The sequence below is a fragment of the Diadema antillarum genome, unplaced genomic scaffold, assembly GCF_040938485.1.
Source record: "Diadema antillarum isolate AM-2024a unplaced genomic scaffold, OU_Dant_1.0 seq00000709_RagTag, whole genome shotgun sequence".
NCBI lineage: Eukaryota > Metazoa > Echinodermata > Echinoidea > Diadematoida > Diadematidae > Diadema > Diadema antillarum.
The window spans coordinates 98,918-122,751 of NW_027271613.1; positions in this window are offsets into that span (position 1 = coordinate 98,918).

Sequence of the window (23,834 nt, forward strand, 5' to 3'; positions counted from 1 at the left end):
TATGTATGTATGTATCGACATTAAAGTTGGCCGGTGGCCCTGGAGCACCAAGAAATGATATCGGCCATCGAATTTCAAAAAAGGTTCTCTTTTGATAGGGCACTTTTGATTCACAATGAGTTTTTATGTTTTCTATATTCCGGGTCACTAAAGTTCTCTTTCGGGCCACCAATATTGAGATTTACAGATTTAATGGCCCAAATTTGCCAGGAAAGAAAAAAAAAGTTAGTGTCAAGCCCTGAAATAATTATACAAATAATACGATATAGGTTTTCCCAGCCTATTTCGCATTTTTTTTTTGTCAGTCCATTTGATAGAAGGTTCATTCACTTTAGCAAAAACCCTCGTTATCGCACAGCCTAGAGTATGTCTTTCAAAATTGCAACTTGTGCGATGAAATTTGCGCATGTGACTTGCGAATTTGTAAAAAGGGCATTCAAATTGGCTGGTATTCTACGTTCATTCAAATTCGTCATCACCCGCCGAAAAGGGTACTCGAGTCATTCAATTTTGCGAATGGGCAGTCAAATACCAAATATTTTCATTCAAATTCATTCAAATGTTATTTCCTTTTTTTTGTTGAAAAGGTGACACATTAAAATGTGTATTTCTATGTGACTTTATGTTTCATCCACACACTGTTAAGAAGTAAAAGTGTCATATTTTTGACCCTATATAACTCGAGTTTTTTGTTGTGTAACACTCTTCTCTTTCATACTTGTCATTATAGGCTTACATGTACCAATACTACAGACTAACTTCATCTTCTTAGAGTCATGACAGTATAGATACACACGTATATCTCAAGAAGACAGAGAAAGATATAGGAACATTTTCATGATCATAACCTTGACTTCCTAGAACTGGCCGACACACTCGGAATAAAGTGCTCAAAGGCCAGACAAGTTGTGGCCACATGCACTATCTTCGGACTGGGGGGCTCAATGAGCACCTTGGAAGAAAAAAAAAAGATATTGCCAAAATATCTAAAATGAAGACGGAAATATGACATGCTTACAAAACAATAACTACGATAAAAATAAATAAAGAACCAAAGCATAAACATGTGTGCTAGATTGACTGCAAAATATATTAAATTGGATGCCCGAAAATGAATTCGAATGAACGAGCGCAGCATAATCTACGTGATCACGTGACTATATCATTCTAAATTGAATTAACGAATAACAAAATGGTGCTTATCTTACGAATTTCAGCTGAAAAAGTGTTAATTAGAATGAGGTTAAAGGCAGTTTAAATGCTTAATTTGAATGAAGAGATCATAAAATTGAAATACCGAACATGCCATCTACGCTAAATTTTGCTAAATTGAATGCAGCAATAAGGAATTATACTTACAAAGGTGCGAAATTGGCCGGAGAAACCTATATTGAACAACACAGCACCCCCCCCCCCCCCCCGTCGCTGGCGAGCAGGATCCGCTTGAACAAAAAAAAAAGACAAAACAAAAACACAAACACAGCTGAAAACTTCTTCAAATGATCCAAATGCTACAGAAGAGTGACCTTATTTAACATTATATATATATATATATATATATATATATATATATATATATATATATAATTATAGATATAATTATAGATATGGATATAGATAATTTTTTTTTAAGAAGAAATATCCTACAAATATCCTTACAAATAATCTTTGTAGGTTGGCCACCTTTTCCCACTTGGTCGGCGTTTATTTTTGACAGTCTGAATGCCTGAGCTATAGATATCTTAACAGTCAGTGCGAGTCAAACGTGACCACGGCAGTTGCGTAGGGAGGCGCGGGGCGGCACGGGTCTGATTCTCTACCCATTTGCTTTAGGTCTGGGTATTAGATTTTTCAAATAATTTGATCAACAAATGAAAAAAAAAATCACCCCTTAATCAAATGATTTTGTTTGTGTACCTTTTACTTGCTCTTAACATTTTCATACCTTATCGTGAGAATAGAAGTATCATTACCGTGATATCTGTGACCACTCCATTCAGGACAGATATTCACGTATTTAAGATTGCACATTTTCCTGAATATTCATGTTCTTGCTTTAATGGAAAATTTCCCAAATAGTTACACGTAGGTTTCCACCAGTTCATTGATTTCCAACTATAAGCTCCATATTGCGGAAAGGGTGATATCTTCTTCAAACACCCCTAAGACTCCCCCCCCCCCCCCCCGCTCTGTTGCTGCTCTAGATATTACGAGATTCCAAATAGTTCAATCAGTATTTTAGAAAATCACGCAACAATTACAAAATTGAAATCATCGGGGACTTTTTCGTTTAGTTTAAAATATCTTATGGACGTATTGTCTTACACGTTTGAGTGAAATTTCCAAAATAATCCACAACAAGCGTCCACTAGATTGTTATTGTCGATTTTCAATTCTAAAAATGCGATGGCTCCCTCGTGTGGGAGGCTGTGTATCCCCCACCCACACCCTCTCTCACTTGGTAGCTGCGCTTAAACGTAAAGACGTTGGCCCCGGGACCACCTCTCTGATATTCGAATAGTTTGATTTGTAAATGTGAAAATCACACAACAATCACAGAATTTAGTTTAATGGAGGCTTTTTCTTGCAACCTGCACAATTGCCCATCATAAATTCTTATTCTTTTCGATTGAAAATATTCCACATATTCTACCAAGAGTTTCCACCGTTGATATAACTTTACGTGTAGACGTAGCTCGAAATATTGAAAGCACGATCGATACAGTTTATTGACAAACATTCATAAACTCACGCATAGGACAAGACGAAGGCAGCTGGCCTCTGTTATCAACCGTCAATCTATTACGAAAGGCTCCTACAGATGGCGCTGCAACAAATTAGCTAGAAGGAAGATCCAGTCCCTCGCTGTTTTTAGAAAGAGTGAATGTCGATGTCAGCGATGTCAGTCGATTTTGACTTTATAAACCTGAGTGGTTTGATCAGGGAGGTTCAAGAAAGGGATTTACAACTGGTTGTCATTATTCACATGGCTGTAAGTCTGTTCATTCATTAATTCATTTTATTCAATCACGGTACTAACATCAGGCACGGCTGTTTTTCAGATAGTCCGTGCAATAAAAACAAGTATACATAACATGATACATCATCATAGGTCAACAAAGCAAATAAAAATAAAAAAAACTACACAAATCAATTTATTATCATAGGCAAGACACAAAATAGGCAAGACTATCAATTTACAGAAATAGAATTACATTTCCATTACAACTTAAAAACAAATATCTTGAAATAAGTAATTCATAACAAACAATAGGATAAAACACAAAATTACTAAAACAATATCTAATACACACGAGAAAAAAACACACACTCACAACTATAGATAACAGATCAATGTAAAACGAACACTGCACATCCCCTCTAACTACCCTAACTTATGGGTACACACACACACACACACACACACACAACCACAACCCACCCGCCCCTGCATATATCTTTGAAACAAACTCTTATAATAAAATAAAACATAAATATAATTATAAATATTGTCTGAACAAAACAAAAATCCTTTGCTCTAGCTAAAACACTTTCATCATCATTTAATCGCCTTTTAAACTCACCCCAACGTGCTAATTTAATATCATCTCCAAAATTATGAATGTTATGAATGCATGAAGGATTTCCACAGGATACGGTGCATTTGTGCCCCTGATGATCGAGGTTTGATACCGTCGTCTTCCTGAGCAATCTGGAGAGGGAGGAGGGCGGCCATTTTGAAAGCTGATATTATGTTGCCTATACTATTTTGCTTGTTTATCTATCAAATGCCCTGAAAATTCACCTGATGGTAAAGCATAGGGTATAGAAGTAGATCCCGACCAGAAATGTGTGCAGAAGTGTTAATCTGAGCCATGGGCGTAAATCAAGAGGGAGGGGAGATGGGGGGGGGGGGTGCATCCCCCCCCCCCCCACGAAATGGAGGAGGGGGGATGGCCTGTGCAATCATCCCCCTGAAATCTGGGGGGAAACAAGGAAGAAGCATATGTGATTGTATCAATTTCGGCATATTGCATGACGTTCTTACGCCCGCCTTCTAACTAACAGAGCTCAATATTCTATCTTTTAGGATTTGTATAGATAATTTTCTCAAGTGCTCGCTGGCTTCGCTCGCTCGCGAAAATAGCAATACATGTTTCCACATGATCCAGACGTTGACAACGTTTTAATCATAAATAGACCTACATGCATACATACTATGACGCGCAGAACTCGAGACCATCTGAAAATTACGTACGATAACAAACAAACAAACAAACAAACAACAATTACAACAACAAAACTCTACCGCCATAATTGAACCCCTTTCCATTTCCTGAATCACTGAGCAAACGATGATGACTCTGATGACTCAGTCACGATACATCATGGGCATACATAGGGATGATCAGGGGCGTCGATCCTGGGGGGGGGGGGGGGGTGCAAAGGGGCATTTGCCCCGCCCCATGGAAATGTTGGTGGTAAACAAATCATTTGTCCCCAAACAACCCCCGAGATGAGGACAAATCTCGAACCTCCTTAATGGAAAATTCTCCAAATACCGCCAAACACCGCCACAACTAGACTTAATATTTTATTATTGATACAGAAAAGAGCTATACGGATAATTAACTTCGCTACATTTCTGGAACACACCAATGCCTTATTCTTTTTCAGTAGAACACTTAAGATCCATGATTTATATCATTTCAATATCGGATCATTTATGTATCAGGTAAACTCATGTTGTCTATACCTGATGTGTTTTCTTCGATGTTTGTAAATATTGAAGTTCATTCTTACTCTTACCTACTCGACAAAAAGATTCTTTTCATCTTTCTCCTGTACGGACCGTATCTGATTTAAAAACAATAACTACTATGGTACAGGACCTAAATTTTGGAATGAGTTGGACAGAGAAATAATCCAATCTCAGTCTCTTAGTTCTTTTAAGCACAAACTAAAACTTGTTTTTCTGAATTCATACTTATAGCTATTCTTCAATCCTCCTCGACATTCTCTGTTCATACTTCACATTACTGTCATTATCGATTATGTAACATGTGCCTCGCTCGTGATTTCTTATGATCTCCTGAACCTCCTTGGTGCATATTTTGTATTTCTGATATTGTACACTTTATCTGACTTGTACCTCGCTCGGGTGTTCACGCAACTCTCAAGAAGTCTTATGCCGCGGACATCGTTTTCTTTGTATTCTTTGTCTTTTTTCATTCTTCGATGTTTAATTTCCCAATTCACAAATTGTTATTCCTTTAATTGCATATAATCAGTAAGAATTAATCTCACGTCCGCATCCGGGAATCTACACCCTACAAGCAATGCTTCTATATAGATTCCTCATATTTCACATGTTATATTGTCTTAAAAGATGTACTTGACAATTCATCCATGCTTTTGTATTGTTATGTTTATGATTTATGTATTTGTTGAAATGTGGAATATGGAACAATAAAACAAACAAAGTATGCACCAGATCGTTGAATTGCAATCATAAATATGCAAAATCTCCTCCACGTGTTCCCTTTCGATAGACTTTGTACACTTTTCATATTGATGTACTGGTATTTCCTAATATTCTATCAAAGAGTGTGCAGCAGATCTTTCACTTACAAAAGTTCCCTCATGTGCATGACAGAGGCGTCAAAGGGGGGGGGGGGGGGGCGAGGGAGGGGTGGTTCCCCCCACAAAATATATTGGAGGCAAACATATTATTTTTCTCCTTCTAGTAATTCCCGAGATGTGGAAATTTTTTGCTTTTTTGATAGAAAATTGTCTATATATTTCACCCGAAGATAGCTGGATTTCAATTCTGAAAAAAAAAAACACAAACAAAATCTCCCTCGCGTGAGATGGGGATAGGCCTACCCACTTCCATACCTTCCCCTTTCGGTCCTTTCTATCTAATGCACTTTTAGATTGACAAATTTCCAAATGTTTCATCTAAAGTGTGCACCAGGTCTGTCACTTCGCTTAAAAAAAGGCAAAAGTTCCGTCGGCTGGATGGGAGGAGATAATAACTATTATTTTATCTATAGATAGATATCTTCAATTAACGGAGGGTTTCCCCCCATGCCATAGATTTAGTAAACCTACACTTTTTGAATTGAAATTTTCCCAGATTCCATCATAAATGTGTTTGCGAGATATTTTCATCTTAATTCTAAAGATGCAAAAGCTTTCTCGTATGCAGGGCTATCGATCCTGGAGGGCTAGGGCGCAAACATGTCATTAATTGTCCCTCAATAATTCCCGAAATGAGAAAAAATTCCTGTTTTTTTGATAGAAAACTGTCCAAATATTTCACCCATATTATGCACCAGATCCTTGACTTTCAATTCTGAAAATGCAAAATCTTTCCTCGTAATGTAGGGGGATACCCCTTCACACATCCTCCCCCATTTCGAGAGATTCGAAGAGTTGGGCAAGTGTAGATATTTGATTAAAATGTGTGCATCAAATCTGTCACTTCAATTCTGATAAATTCAAAAGTTCCCTCATCCTCTTTAAACTTATCCTTTCCCCACTCGGTTCCTATTTATATAATAAATTAGACTTGGAACGATTTGGGAATTAAAAGTTTTCCGAACATTCCACAAAAGTGTGCATCAGATCGTTGTATTTCAATTCTAGAAATGCAAAAACTCCGTCATGTGGAAGGGGACTATACCTTTTCCACACAGTCCCCTCCCCTGTCAACTTCCATACACTTGGTACACAGTGATGTCGCACGAGAATCAAGAACTGAGATCCGTGATTTAGTCATTCACAATCTGTGAATATCTATTTCCCTTCTTTTTGATAGGGAAGAAAAAAATCCAAAAAAAGTTACCAAAATGTGTGTACCAGATCTCTAAATGTTAGATCTGGAAAAGCAAACAAACAAACAAACCAACAAACAAACAAACAAACAAACGAAATCTCCCTCATGTGGGAGTGGCCACAGTTAGTGCCCCGCCCCTCATTCCCCTAATTCTAGTTTTCTTACTCTTTTCATAGAAACAAAACTCGAATATTTCACCAAAAGTGTGCACCATATCGCTGAAGTTTAGGCCTGGAAATGCCAAATCTCATTTGTGTAATAGGGGGCCTATCCCCCCACACACCTTTTCACAGCACATTTTCCTGGATAATGTTCCTTGCTTTTTTGACAGAAGGAAAACTGGAATATTTCACAAAAATGTGTGCACCTAGATCTCTGAAGTACAGGTTTGAAATTGAAAAATCTAACGCATGTTGAAGTGGTTAACCCCCTCCCTATAGGGGCGTCGATGGGGGGGGGGGGGGCAGGGGGTACCTCCCCCCATGAAAATATTGGAGGGCAAAACATATCATTTTGTCACCCCCCGCCTCCTCATAATTCCCGAAATGTGAAAATTTGCTTGCCTTTTTGATGGAAAATTGTCCAAATATTTCACCAAAAGACACCTTTGCATTGGCTGATTTCAAAATGTTTCATCTAAAACAAATTTTCATCTGATTTCTAAAAATGCAAAAGCCCCTTCCCCTAGCCAGGGACGTCGATCCTAGAGGACGGGGGTGGGGGAGGGCAAACGTCATTTTGTTCCCCAATGATTCCCGAAATGGGGAAAATTTTCTCGGTGTTTTGATAAAAAACTGTCCAAATGTGACCGTGCACCTCAAAACGAACATAAAGTCGCACACACTGATTTTGCGTGAGGACTGAAATAAGTGAAATGGGTCAACCTAGCCGAACTTAACTTTTTCATATTTTCTGAAAGAGCGGGTCTTCTTTTACATTATGCTAAAATTTGGTATCGTAAAACGGGCAGGAAAGTGCGTTTTTTTAGCAGTTTATCTCGAACATTTTTGGTAGAATAGTGTGATTATGTGTGTCTTTAGAATCCCTTTTTCATTTCTGAAAAAACTTGTCCACACTCTTCACTTTCAACTCTAATAACTTTTGAAAGGATAGTGCTACTGCTTTGAAAGTTGGCATTAATTATGGACACAATGTGTTAATGAGGCATGCTTAATTTCCGTTTAATCTGATAATCCCTTCATTGGGAGAACGCACGCACGCATGGAGTCGACTGGGCGGTTCAGTGTTGGCGCTGGCTAAGATTTTGACCTATTTCTGGGTCTAACATGTCTACCTTGCTCCTCCCCGTCAACTACTACTATGAGCAAACGTAATACAAGCCTACAACCATCGAGAGAACCATACTGTTTGAGAAACAGGTCCAGAACTCAGCTTTTAAGTTCCAACACTTCAACAGCCGGCAGGGCACATCTACAACAGGCTGCTGCAGCAGACGCACCTCCCGAAACCTCCGCGCTCAGCCAACGGACTGAACCGGTTAAAGAAAACTCTGTAGCGGATACGCAGCAACCCACGCACCATTCGTCGTGCAGTACCATGGCGCCTGGGACTGAAGGTACGTTAAGCCATTCCGAATTCACAAGGGTCACTGAAAAAATTATGGATAAACTGGAAACGCTTTCAGTGAGCGTAAATGCAATACGTACTGAAGTATCTGACATACGAAATACCTTGACTGAGTTGCAAACTGCTGTTTCAGACTCGAGTGCAAGACTTACTACCATTGAGAATGACACTTTACCCCAGATGAAAAGAGATAGAGTGAAGATGGAAGCTGAGTTGAAAGAACAGATACTTTTAATGGAATTGCATGACAGGAAACTTAATTTGTTGATTTATGGAGTAGAAAATCGGCAAAACGAAAAGGCTGTTGAAGTTGTGAGAGATGTAATTAAACAGCTTGGTTTTTCTGAGCAACAAGTGCAAGGAATGTTTGTGGTGAATGCGCACCGCCTCCCTAGACGTCCGGTGGCTGGTAGTGGCGAACAGAGCAGGCGTGGCCCTGACCCGATTATTGTAAGGTTTGGCGCCATGTTTGATCGAGATGCGGTATGGAATGCGTACCAGAGAATGCATATGCGTCCCGCCACTACGAGAGGTCAAGCCCCTGCTCGACCTAACTTCCGGCTCGCAACAGACTTACCAGCGTCACTCAAAAAGAAACGCTTTCAGTTGGAGCAAAAGGCCTATCACATGAGGAAGAATGAAAATAAATCAACCAGAATAAAAGTGGTCGGGGTGAAAGTTCTGTTGGAATGCAGAGAAAAGGGTTCGCTATCGGCATGGAGGGTAGTTGGAGATTGAGTTTCAGATTGATCAGGACCAGTTTGATTTCTGCCAAATGAAACGCGGCCATCGTTTTGCTCTCCCTTACCTTTGTACAGCGATACACAGTAAAATGATTAAGTCAAGTTTGAATTCACAATTTTCTTCGAGTCCTATCTGTGTTGGAAAACGGAAATCGGAATTTGTCTTCAATGTCTGCGTTATTGTTGTAGCTAATGATTGTAACTTTCGTCGGCAGGAATGCTAGTTAACAAATTGGGCATTGTATTCTTCAGGTGAGCTGATAAGAGCAACACGACTTCATTATAAATGGCATCTTGTGCGCAGGGTGCTTACAGGCGGCGTACCGGGAATGTGAAACGCCCAAACTATAACAACAGAAGGATCAGACATTCTAAAGTTGCAAAGCAATGCAGCTGAGACATGGAGTGCATACATTGGTTCCTATGGTTACAAGTCAACGGAACTGAATATGTATTAGTGTGTATTCATTGTATTAAGGAGAAGAGTTAAAGAGGAAAGCGATTCTTACCTCTGCTGAATAATTGGATTTTAGTATGTATGAAGCCCTTCGTTTTATTCTGTTCGAGGTTATTAGAGATTTGCCAAAACAAGCATCAACCTTACAGTATTTCATGCACTGGTTTGTATTCATGGTTGCAAACAAGCATCGACCTCACATTTAATGTACTGGTTGTGTGCTTATGGTTGTGTATCAGCTAGTAATAAAGGACGAGACATTTTTTTTTTTCAATCAACGCTGTAAAACAATCTGATTTTTGGGGGTAATATTTGTCGTTGTTTATTTGGTTTGACCTCCACAAATCTACAAATTTTTTGTGTAATGGACATTTGTAGTGGGTTAAACTGATACACTGTATTTTGTAACACTGTGTTTTGTTAAGGTCATTTGTAGGGGGTAAATTTGGTAAAAAAATGGTGGCAACACGAATGCATATCTGTGTATATGCGGCATTATGTGCCAAGTAACGGGAATGTATATATAGTTAACAACAGAATAATGAGTTGAGAGTCGCAAAGTGATGCGGTCATGCTCTGGAATGTATAAATTGGTTTTTATGTCTATGAGGCAACTGGATGGAACATGAATTAGGGTGTGTTTTTTTTTTTCTCAGAAAAGGATCCGAGATTATGAGGAAGGTGACTCTCACCCGAAATGCTGGAATTTGTAATATAGGACATTGTTTGTTTAAATTCTACTGCAGTTCATTAGGAACTTGACAAAACAAGAGTCAACGTTACAGTGTATTACGTTCTGGTTGTGTGTTCATGGTCGGATATCTGCTGGTTACAACACAACTTAGTTGCGTAATAAAGTGGATCTTGTATTTTCGTTGTTTGGCTGGCCTCCACAAATATGTTCACACTCTTTTATTGGGTAATATAGAGGCCGTAGTGTACTTTTTTTGTTGAAAAAGATCAGAACCTATTGTGAACTTCCTGTGTAAATTATTTTTAGCTTTGATTAAGTAATAGACTTTCTCAAGTGTGTATTTCTTTTTTGGGAAAACTACCTGATGTGCTAAAGCCCAATTATAGTGTTGTGTTGCTTTCGGTCTTTTTGGAAGATTATTGTAAGAGTAATCTTTAGTTTATCATGGATAATATGCATGGTGCAGTTTTGATATGGAAGTATATTAAGTTCATTAGAATTATAATTGATGGGTGAAATATATATTATGGTGAAAGGTTAAACAAAATGAATACAGGTGGCATGTATTTTGAATACAAAACGTGTCTGAACAGTTGCACATCAATATAATGAAAGGATGACACGTTTTTATATCATACGATATGACTTTGGATGCAATGTTGTTTGTTGTTTGTGTTTGTGTTTGTTTTTGTTTTTTTAACCGGAGTACATCCGTTTTGAAAAAGAATCCGAGCGTATTATGATAACAAAAAATGAATTTTGGCGTAATGCAGGATTTGTATTGCGCAACTTGCTATGGTTTAATAGATGAAAACTCATGTTTTGTGATCATGGAATTCAAATTTTCATTTTGATATAGTATGTATTCCCTGTGTGTTTGATGTGATCAGATAGACAACTTTACCGAGTGTTATGAATGTGACATTTCATGGAAAATTACTGTCACGTTTGTAAAGTTTCGTTCTCTTGTGAACACACTTGAAGATCAATTAATTTGTGTAATGAAGATAATATATATGGAATTTATTGACATTAAAATGAAAATGTATGGTTTTCGATTGTGTCTTTGACCGTGTTTCTGACAGCAAGTGCCGTCAGGTCTGAAGTAAGAATATCAATGATTTTGATTATTTTGTAAAACATTGCAGTGTAATCAGGATTAACAATGTTATTGGTTATAAGTTTTTTCCCCTTTTTCAAAAAAAGAATGTAAGGAAACGCCAACAAGATAGTCCTTTGCCTAACAGTGTTGTTCGGCAATATGATGTATTGTGTGACAAAATGATATATTGTTTACTTTTGTGTTTTTGACCGTGTTTCTGACGACAATTGCCGTCAGGTCTGAATTGAGAATACCTATAATTTGATTATTTTGCAAATCATCACAGTGTAATCAGGATGAATATTGTTACTGGTTGCAAGTTATTTCCCCTTTATTTTTTTCCAAAAAATACTAATATATGGAAATGTTATCAGGATGAATATTCTCACTGGTTACAAGTTATTTCCCCTTTATTTTTTTTCCAAAAAAAATATATATATGGAAATGTCAACAAAGTATTGCTTTGTCTAGCAATAGGATATGTCGTTTAGCAATGTGATGTTATTGTCTAACAATATGATATTGTTTGCGGTTGTGTTTTCGACTGTTTTTCTGACAGCAAGTGCCGTCGGGTCTGATGAGAATATCCATATAATTTTGATTATTTTGCAAAACATCACAGTGCAATCAGGATAAATAATTCTATTGGTCATAAGTTTTCTCCTCTATTTTCAAAAAGAAATGCCAACAAAATATTGTTTTGTTTAACAATATGATAAAAAAATGTTGTGGTATGCTTTAATTGAAATTCCTGTAAAATTAGAGATGAATTGGATTTATGAATTTAGATTTATGTAACTGTTCGGATTTCTTTCTTTTTATTTATTTTTTGTTGGTGTTGGGGAATTACGCAAACTTGATATTATGATGTAATGAATGATATACATGAATATTGCAGTGATATCTTGTACACGACAATAGTGAATTTCATTTTTTCAGTGCCGAAGGGCTATGCAGTTGCGAGTGTCCCCCCCCCCCCCCACCATATTTACACAATGGAACAAAATGTTTCCAGGGGTTCCAACTGATTGTGCCTGTAGTGTGTATTAACTTCATTTGTCTGTATCATATTTTCAATACATGTGTAATCCTTGTTGGGTTGTACTTTGACCAGTTGAGGAATATATTGCATTTTATAAACGACCCCCCCCCCCATCCATTTTGTTTTTGAGATGATTATTACTACAAGTCTGATCCCCTCTTAATTGTGACAATTTTTGGAAAAGTTACAAGTTTTTATCCGTACGTTAGATCTTTATCGCTTGTCTGCATATTCATATGCGCACAATTCCTGCGTACTCATCATTCTGCCAAACTGGTGTAATGTGAAGTACAGTACTTCCTTGTACAGCAATTGTTCACTTGTACGGTCCCAGTATCGTCTGCACTGAACCGAACCCTTTCCTTATCTGCCTACACTCGCAGCCACGCCCACGTCAAACACGCACACGTTAAGACACACACACACACACGTACACACACACCCAAATCTCACACTCTCAAGCACAATCATACTCTCGCATGTTAAAACACTGCTTACACACGCCATGCATACACACACTACCACTGTTATAATGATGCCATTGGCGGCATTGGTGTGAAAATATGTTTCGTATTCAGACCTGCGGTGTGCTAACAAGTGCCCGAGAAGGTAATTGGCCTGGGGTTTTTGGAGCTATTCTGTACTTATCGTATATTATTGATGATCCGGAAATTGATCGAATGTAATAGCCAAGCCACGTTTGTCCTTGTCTAATGTCGGCTCAAATTTTTGTGTATGTATGTTTTTGCTGTCGTCTCGGAAGCCCACAGAGACACTGGATTTATTCTTATTATGTTGTGTGTGTTCTATGTCTTTTTCTGTCCATGCTTCTCAGTGTTCTTACTTACCTTATTCTGCCCTTTCTCGTTTCACGTTCTACGTCTCTTCAGCGATCTTCTGCTTATCATAATTTTGACGTCACCCATGTTCGTAGATTACTCCAGCGTCTTGCCACATCCCGGCGACTGGGTATTTTCTTGTATCGTCCACTTATTCACGACATCCTAGTTTTGTTGATAACGCAGACTTTTAAAAATTCGTCTCGTATTTTTAATTATGGCTAATTTTCTGAATGCTCCATTTCATTCCGTATCGAACGATGATTTTTTTGAATTGTTTAGGAACACAAGCTTAGATTCTGACCCAGTTAGTGGGTTAACCAGTACACGAACCACCCCTTACGATGATTTTGTTACCGATAGCCTGAATACAGCTGCAAATGAATTGCCTCATGATCTTAGTAATGATTTCACTCAAAATATGTTGTGCAATTATATTACAGTGAATCAATGCAAAGATATGATTCATAATTTTTCTGAGGACACGTTTTCTTTGTTACATTTAAATATAAGGAGTTTGAATAAACATTTTGATGATTTAAAATTTTTATTAGAATCTGATGCAAGCCAGTCGCTATCCGTTATCGGATTAAGTGAGACATGGTTAGCTTCCAATACAGAAAATTATTTCGCAATTGAGGGTTATAATTTGTTTGTTAATAATAGGCTTGATAAGAATGGAGGGGGCGTTGCATTGTACATATCACGTTCCTTTGATACTATTGTTCATGAAGATATTTCTAGAATGGACAATGTTGTTGAATCTTTGTTTATAGAAATTCTTATCCCAGGATGTAGAAATCTTATGGTAGGCATTATATACAGACCTCCTAATTCAAGCGCCAATGATTTTTAACTTATTTTTCAGATCTTGAGAATTCACACGTTTTCCGAAATAAGGATTGCTTTTCACTCGGTGATTTCAATATTGATTTGCTGAAGTCTGAGCATGATAATATCTCTAGTGATTTTCTTCACACACTTCTGTCCTCGTCCTTTCTTCCTCTTATTTCTAAACCCACACGTGTTACAGATCGCTCTGCCACCCTCATTGACAACTTGTTTTGTAATATTCTACCCCTCCCTGACTCTTTTATAATCCTTTCAGATATGACTGATCATTTTCCAATAATGACTTGTTTTACTCTTAAAACACCAGCTAATATTAAACATATTTCACCTCTTTTGTTTAGACGTAGAGTTTCACCTGAAAAGTTAGCTAGTTTTGATGTGGCCCTGGAGAATGCTGACTGGTCAGGAGTATTTGGCAGCGATGATGTTAATATATCTTTTTGTAATTTTATGGAAACTTTTAATCATCATTTAGATGATGTAATCCCAAAACAAAGAAATAGAACAGAGTATAAAAAGACACCTAGATTACCTTGGATTTCCAGATCAATTCTTCGTTCAATTAATAGGAAAAATCGTTTGTATTATAAGTATAAATTGGAAAAAACTGAGCGATCGAAGAATAGATATACATCATATAAAAATACTTTGACAATGATTTTACGTTCTGAAAAGAAAAAATATTATTTTAAGCAATTATCGAAATCTAAGTTTGATATGAAAAATACTTGGAAAGTCCTAAAACAGGCCATGAATGTTCCGAGTAAACACTCTGACATTGATAAAATTAAATTGAATGATGAATTGATTAATGATCCTCTTCATATTGCAAATATTTTTAATTCTTATTTTTCAAAAATAGGCGAAAATTATGCTCAAAACATTCCTGCAACAGATTCTCATTTTACTGAATTTTTAGGTCAGCGTAATTCTGATTCCATATTTTTTATACCAACTAACAGATTTGAAATTCAAATTCACGAATTTCTTCCGTCGAGATGTTTTCATTGCAACTGATTGACAAATTGCCCTACATCGACGTACATAAGCACTGAATTGATCAGTGTTTTAGTAGTAGCCATGATAAAAATCATGGGCGTACATACTCGAGCAGGATTCGAACCTACGACCTCCTGGTCACCGGACAGGCGTCATCTCCACTAGACCACCGAGCTTTCGCCCGACAGCAAGTGTTGGTTCTAATCCTTATAGCATGCAGCGGGTACTGCTTTGTTATTCAAATTCACGAATTTCTTCCGTCGAGATGTTTTCATTGCAACTGATTGACAAATTGCCCTACATCGACGTACATAAGCACTGAATTGATCAGTGTTTTAGTAGTAGCCATGATAAAAATCATGGGCGTACATACTCGAGCAGGATTCGAACCTACGACCTCCTGGTCACCGGACAGGCGTCATCTCCACTAGACCACCGAGCTTTCGCCCGACAGCAAGTGTTGGTTCTAATCCTTATAGCATGCAGCGGGTACTGCTTTGTTATTCAAATTCACGAATTTCTTCCGTCGAGATGTTTTCATTGCAACTGATTGACAAATTGCCCTACATCGACGTACATAAGCACTGAATTGATCAGTGTTTTAGTAGTAGCCATGATAAAAATCATGGGCGTACATACTCGAGCAGGATTCGAACCTACGACCTCCTGGTCACCGGACAGGCGTCATCTCCACTAGACCACCGAGCTTTCGCCCGACAGCAAGTGTTGGTTCTAATCCTTATAGCATGCAGCGGGTACTGCTTTGTTATTCAAATTCACGAATTTCTTCCGTCGAGATGTTTTCATTGCAACTGATTGACAAATTGCCCTACATCGACGTACATAAGCACTGAATTGATCGATGTAGGGCAATTTGTCAATCAGTTGCAATGAAAACATCTCGACGGAAGAAATTCGTGAATTTGAATAACAAAGCAGTACCCGCTGCATGCTATAAGGATTAGAACCAACACTTGCTGTCGGGCGAAAGCTCGGTGGTCTAGTGGAGATGACGCCTGTCCGGTGACCAGGAGGTCGTAGGTTCGAATCCTGCTCGAGTATGTACGCCCATGATTTTTATCATGGCTACTACTAAAACACTGATCAATTCAGTGCTTATGTACGTCGATGTAGGGCAATTTGTCAATCAGTTGCAATGAAAACATCTCGACGGAAGAAATTCGTGAATTTGAATAACAAAGCAGTACCCGCTGCATGCTATAAGGATTAGAACCAACACTTGCTGTCGGGCGAAAGCTCGGTGGTCTAGTGGAGATGACGCCTGTCCGGTGACCAGGAGGTCGTAGGTTCGAATCCTGCTCGAGTATGTACGCCCATGATTTTTATCATGGCTACTACTAAAACACTGATCAATTCAGTGCTTATGTACGTCGATGTAGGGCAATTTGTCAATCAGTTGCAATGAAAACATCTCGACGGAAGAAATTCGTGAATTTGAATAACAAAGCAGTACCCGCTGCATGCTATAAGGATTAGAACCAACACTTGCTGTCGGGCGAAAGCTCGGTGGTCTAGTGGAGATGACGCCTGTCCGGTGACCAGGAGGTCGTAGGTTCGAATCCTGCTCGAGTATGTACGCCCATGATTATTATCATGGCTACTACTAAAACACTGATCAATTCAGTGCTTATGTACGTCGATGTAGGGCAATTTGTCAATCAGTTGCAAAGATTTGAAATTATTGATATAATTTCTTCTTTTGAAAATAAACGAAGTTCTGGTTATGATGAGATAGATAATTTCATACTTAAGGGTGTTATTTCCTCGATTGCTGATCCACTTGCTCATATATTTAATCTGTCAATTTTTAATGGTGTGTTCCCTGATAAAATGAAATTAGCTAAAGTAATCCCAATATTTAAGGCTGGCGATAAGTTCGAAGTTAGCAATTATCGCCCAATTTCATTATTATCGTCATTGTCTAAGGTTTTAGAAAAACTTATTTACAAGAGAATGATCAATTTTTTGAAGGTACACGACGTTTTTACGAATTTTCAATTTGGTTTTCGTGAGAAAAATAGTACTACGCATGCTCTTTTGCATTTTGTTGATAGAGTTGTTCACGCAATCGATAACCATTCTCATTTAGTTAGTATTTTCTTGGACTTCTCCAAGGCCTTCGACACTATCAATCATGATATTTTGCTTTATAAGTTATCGCATTATGGAATACGTGGGAAGGCCTTGGAGTGGTTCAAGAGTTATTTAGTTGATAGAAAACAATTCGTTACAATTAAAAACAATGATTCCGTTGTCAGAGAAGTTAAATGTGGTGTCCCACAGGGAAGTCTCTTAGGGCCGTTATTGTTCATTATTTATATCAATGATTTTTGTCGCGTATCCGACGACCTCTCTTTTATTCATTTTGCAGATGACACTAATGTATTTTTTGCCCATAATGATATTGATTTTCTCGTTCATAAAATTAACATTGAATTGAAAAAAGTGACAAATTGGGTCAGGGCCAATAGGCTATCACTCAATGCTCAAAAAACAAAATATATGCTTTTTAGTAATATTGTTGATAGGTTAAGTACAAATATAGTATTAGATGACTCTCATCTACAAAAAGTCTCACATATCAAATTTTTGGGTGTCATTGTGGATGAAAAACTTTCCTGGAAATCACATGTTGATAATGTCTGCAATATAATTTCACGTAATATAGGCATTGTAAATAGATTGAAATTTCATATTCCACAAAAATCATTACTTATGCTGTATTCGTCGTTAATATTGCCTCATCTTAATTATGGAATATTAGTTTGGGGCAACACGCATCAGAATTTATTAGAGAGAGTGTTCCTCTTACAAAAAAAGCTCTCCGTGTTATCTGTTATTCCCCTGTACGTTCTCATACAAATATGTTGTTTGCCTCCAACAAGCTCTTAAAAATTGCAGATTTGTTTTTGTTTAATTTAGGGCAATTTATGTATAAGTATTGTAATAACTTGCTTCCGTCTATTTTTGACTCTATGTTCCTAAAAAATCAATCATTTCATGAATATCCTACTAGACGTTCCAATGAATTTCACTTACCTCTTTTAAGAACGACTTTTGCTAAAAACACACTTATATATGTAGGCCCAAATTATTGGAATTCTTTGAATCAAGACATAAAAAACGCTCCATCCATATATTCTTTCAAGAGGAGACTGAAGTCTTTTTTATTGCAATCGTACGACTCTACAATACCGAATTAACCATTTGGCCTTTTTTCTCAGTTACACTTACCTGCTCACTTTGTCCCCTCTTCAAAGAATTAATGGTATATTTTTCCTGGATGCTCGCAATGTTGTCACCTATGCCATTTTGCCCATAGCGTCTTGAAGTTGACTTTCCGTATGTTACTCCTGTTCATACGTCCCTCTATTTTCTATTTTCTTGTCTTATTTCAGGCGTCAAAATATTACTTTTCCCCTACAACTATCCTCTTATTCTCTTGGCATGCTTCTGCCGAAGATCGCTGTTTCTGTTGTTCTGTTTCTGTTTCTGTTGTGCATTTTTGTCTGCTATTTTGTCTTCAGTTTGTCAGTCTTGTCCATCCCGTTTGTCTTGTACAACCTTTTTTTTCAGTAGTTGTCTCGTTGTCTAGTCCTGTTTCATGTTTGTTCGCGTCTATGAAAGTGTATATCTGGTAATCTAATTTTCAGTGGGCTTCCAGACTTCTTCCACTTTATTATCTTTGTATCCAGATTTCTTCCACTTTGTTATCTTTTGTATCTACGATGATTCGATTCCATCAAAGTTCTTTTCCAGAGGGGCCCACACACTACAAGCTCTGTCTTTTTAGTGGGTCCCTCCATTTTTCGCACGGTATACATGCACTTCATTTCGATCACTTCTGTTTCTTTTTTACTATACAATGTATGATTACTATAGGTCCTCAATTATTGTACAGTCTTTTCATTTCACTATGTTCTATTTACCTTGTTCTCTGTTATCAAAAGAAGTGAAACATATGTTATGTCGAAAAATGAAATAAACTTTGAATTGAATTGAATTGTTGTTACTCTGGTGGTTTACTTCCTTGTTTTTTTTTTGTCCCATTCATCGCACAGCCAGCACAGTTTGGTAAAGATTAAGTGCTTGAATAGACACTGTACTTCAGAGCCTCTTTTCTCAGTTCACACTTTACCTGAGTTTGTGCTTTCTTTCCAATATTTAGATATGTTTATTAGCAGAGTCCATTTGATTTGAGTTATACATCATTTTAAAACTTAAAGTCTGATCTTTCAGAATATGGTCTTAACTAAAAATTCATGTCTGGCGACTTTTTGTTTGTTTTGAGGTGCAGAGTCACAAATATTCTATCCAAAGTGTGCGACAGATTGCTGAATTTCAATTCTGAAAATGCAAAATCTCTCTCCCCCCTCCCACACTCTCCCTCATTCGTTTCATTCCCTATAGAATTAGTATACTTTTAGACTGACAGAGTTCCAAATGATTCGACCAAGGTGTGCACCAGGTGTGTCACTTCAGTTTGCAAAAAAAAAAAATATTTTAGTTATTATATTTTATATATTATATTTCAATTAACCCTATCCCCGATTGGTTTCCGTTTAAAAAAACTTTACTGCACTTTGGGGATTGACAGCTTTCCGAATTTCATCAAAAATGTGTTTACGAGATATTTCCATTTGTATTTATTTTGTGTTCTAAGAATATAACATCCCCATCGTATGCAGGGACGTCTATTCTGGAGAACGGGGGGGGGGGGGGAACATGTCATTTTGTCCCCCATGAATTCCCGAAATGAGAAAAAATTTTCTTTATTTTTTGATAGAAAACTGTCCAAATATTCTATCTAAAGTGTGCAACAGATTGCTGAATTTCAATTCTGAAACTGCAAATCTCTCTCTCCCTCCCCGTTCGATCCTTTACCTATAAGACTTAGTACACATTAGACAGAATCGTGATTTCCAAATGTTTCATTTAAGTGTGCATCAGATCTATTATATGTGACCGTGCACCTCAAAACGAACACAAAGTCGCACACACTGATTTTGCGTGAGGACTGAAAATAAGTGAAATGGGTCAACCTAGCCGAACTTGACTTTTTTCATATTTTCTGAAAGAGCGGGTCGTCGTATACATTATGCTAAAATTTTATATCATAAAATGGGCAGGAAAGTGTGTTTTTTAGCAGTTTATCTCGAACATTTTTGGTAGAATAGTGTGATTTGGTGTGTCTTTAGAATCCCTTTTTCATTTCTGAAAAACCCTGTCCACCCTCTTCACTTTCAACTCTAATAACTTTTGAAAGGATAGTGCTACTGCTTTAAAAGTTGACATTAATTATGGACAGAATGTGTTAATGAGGCATGCTTAATTTCAGTTTAATCTGATAATCCCTTCATTGTTGTTACTCTGGTGGTTTACTTCCTGTTTTTTGTCCCATTCATCGCACAGCCAGCACAGTTTGGTAAAGATTAAGCGCTTGAATAGACACTGTACTTCAGAGCCTCTTTTCTCAGTTCACACTTTTCCTGAGTTTGTGCTTTCTTTCCAATATTTAGATAGGTTAGCAGAGTCCATTTGATTTGAGTTATACATCATTTTAAAGCTTACAGTCTGCTCTTTTAGAATACGATCTTAACTAAAAATTCATGTCTGGCGACTTTTTGTTTGTTTTGAGGTGCAGGGTCATATATTATGTTCGTTTGTAAATGTGTGTATGGATTTTGTTTCCTTGTCAATTGTGTTGTAATGGTCCTTTGTATTCTCTTTTTCCTTGTACTTACCCGCAATACCTGTTTGCAGGTAATAACCTAGGATTATTTATTACATGCTTTGATTTGTGAAGAAATAAAGTATGCTCTCTCTCTCTCTCTCTCTCTCTCTCTCTATATATATATATATATATGTATATATATATATATATATATATATATATATATATATATAATCCATCTACCTCTTTTAATTTACATTTTCCTCGCTCAGTTCCCATCCATTGATTTAGACTCTGCACACTTTGAGGATAGACAATTTTCCGAATATTCCACAAAAATGCGCATCAAATCGTTCTATTAGGTCAATCCTTAAAAATGCAAAAACTCCTTCGTGTGGGAGGGGGCTCCTTCCCCTGACAACTTCCATGTATCATTTAGTAGGCCTACACAGTGTTGTCGCTCACGCGGAACACGAGCTAAGATTCCACGATTTGGTCATTCAACTATCTGTGAATATTTCTTTTTCTTATTTTTTTATTGGAAAAAACATCCCAAATTTCACAAAAATTGTGCACCAGATCGCTGAATTTCAGGTCTGAAAATGCACAATCTTCCTCGTGTTGGAGGGGGGATACCCCCTCCCAAACTCTTCCTCCCCAAAACCCTCCCCCGCTCGGTCGCTCCACTCCCTCGCACAGATATTCCAACTCAAAATCCCCCCTCCCCAATATTGCAAATGTATCGACGTCCCTGCCCCTTCCATTCCATTCTCTGTCGGCCGCTCCGCTCTCTCGCATATATTTTCCATGTATTGCCCCACCCCCATATCATTGAAACGGAACGATGCCCTTGGGGATGATTGCTTTAATTGACTGAAATCAAGAAAATTGAGAAGCACAGTGGCTATAAGGAAATATCTACTACATTATTACATACAAAGAAATCTATTGGATGTCCTTATATTACCATTTTATTGATTTCATTCGCGCATAATGCAGGACGACGCTACGTGGGAGGCGGTGTCAGAATCGTTTGTCAAGCAAAAAGAAAGAAAAAACATTAGAGAAGTTTTCATGTTGTTGAGGTGTGATTTACCGCCGAAAGTCGGCGACAAGCAAAAACGGAACGAGAACAAACATTTTTCAGATTTTTGATGCCACTTCTCTCCCACTTTATATTTCGAACAAAAAGTGGGGGAAGCAAACATTCGATCCCTGTAAAGTGGGGGGGGGGGGGGGGGGGGGAGCACGCACCAAGGTCCTCTCCCCCCCCCCCCCACCCCCACCCACTGTTGCGCCGGTCTGGTTACGCTTGTATTCGTGATTGTACGTGATGGTGAATATCGCCGACCATCCCCCCCCCCCCCTCCACTCCTCGGTATGGACTTACGCCATTTATCTGAGCCATATGTTTTGAAGGTTTTTAAAAGTGAACCCTCACTGGAAAGTCGATTTTATTATTTTTCCAATCAGTTCCAACAAATGAAACTGATGTGTTACAATTTTCAAGTACAGGTGAATACTTCTTTATCTGTTTTAAATGTAAAGTCATGTACACTCGAGTAATTTTCTTGCACTCCATCAATCTTTGCACAAATCTTATTCGCATATCCCCATTGAGATTGTGTGTACAAGTGTGTACCATTCCTCTTTTATAAGAAGAGACGTCGGAAAGTAAATACATATGAAGACCTGAATACAAGAACGACCCAAGTCCAATTTTTGGCCAAATTCAGTTTGACATGGGAAATTGTAGCTTATGCATGGACTCATCTTGTGTATAAATGATAAATTCTAATTACCCCCGGAAGTGCCTGAAATAAATGAGTTAAATCTTATTTGAATGTAAGAATGAAGGACTTGGGTCATTCTTACATTCATATTATAGCGCCCTCTCTCGTCCTTCTCTCATCTCCATAGCAGAATATCATATATGAATCAAAGAACGACCCAAGTCCATATGAATCAAAGAACGACCCAAGTCCATCACACAAAATGGCCTCTCCACAATTAATGCAAATGTTAATTGTCATAATGATATATGTTCTAATTTACTATACACTGTTGCCTTCCCACCACAGTTAAATAGAATATTATTGGACAAATAAAAAAGATATGAATTTTTTAAAGTTTACTCGAAATGGTCTTCCATGGACTTGGGTCGTTCTTATATTCATTTTATAACTAGAAATGTCGCTATGGCGACTGGGTGCGCCCGCCATAATGCATGATTCTCCCAATAGGCGTATAGTACAATGTCTTCACAATGTGTGATCCATGACAGTTTTACATAACTGGCACAATATTGAAATGACAGGTTTGTCAGAAATATCTTGAATTGGGTTTCCTTTAATTTTCTAAGAGTGCAGGTACACATATTTGGGGAATTGAGAATTTTTACTTGAATTCTGACAGACCTTTTTATAAGTTTATGCATTGAGTAATTTCCAAGGTATGAAGAAAGAGTGTAAAGACGGTACATTGCAACATTTTCACCTCACCTTTGACCTTTTGACCTTTGACCTTGTGACATGAAACTCTCTCTGGCGAATCTTTACGCAGTAGTAAATGTCCACACCAAGTTTCAAGAAAATATCTTTGGGCATTGCATAGATTGCAACATTTCTAGCATCTGACCTTGACCTTTTGACCTTTGACCTCTTGCCAATGTCACTAAAATCTACTCAACTAATTGTCCCATCATGCATCATCCTTGGACCAAGTTTGGTGAAAGCTGCTTCATCCAGTTTTGAGTTATCACGTAAACAGATAAATTTTAGGATTTGACCATGACGCAAATCTCTCGTTTGAAGAGGCTACACCCCAGTAAATAATGCCAGTGCATATCTTGGCAATCAATGACTTAAAGTCAAAGATATAAAACACCTGTTTCTTGACCCTGGCCTAATCTAAGCATCAGTCATCGCCACAGCGCCACAGGAGGGGGGGGGGGGCACCGCGAGAGGAGGAGATTGTTTTGGTT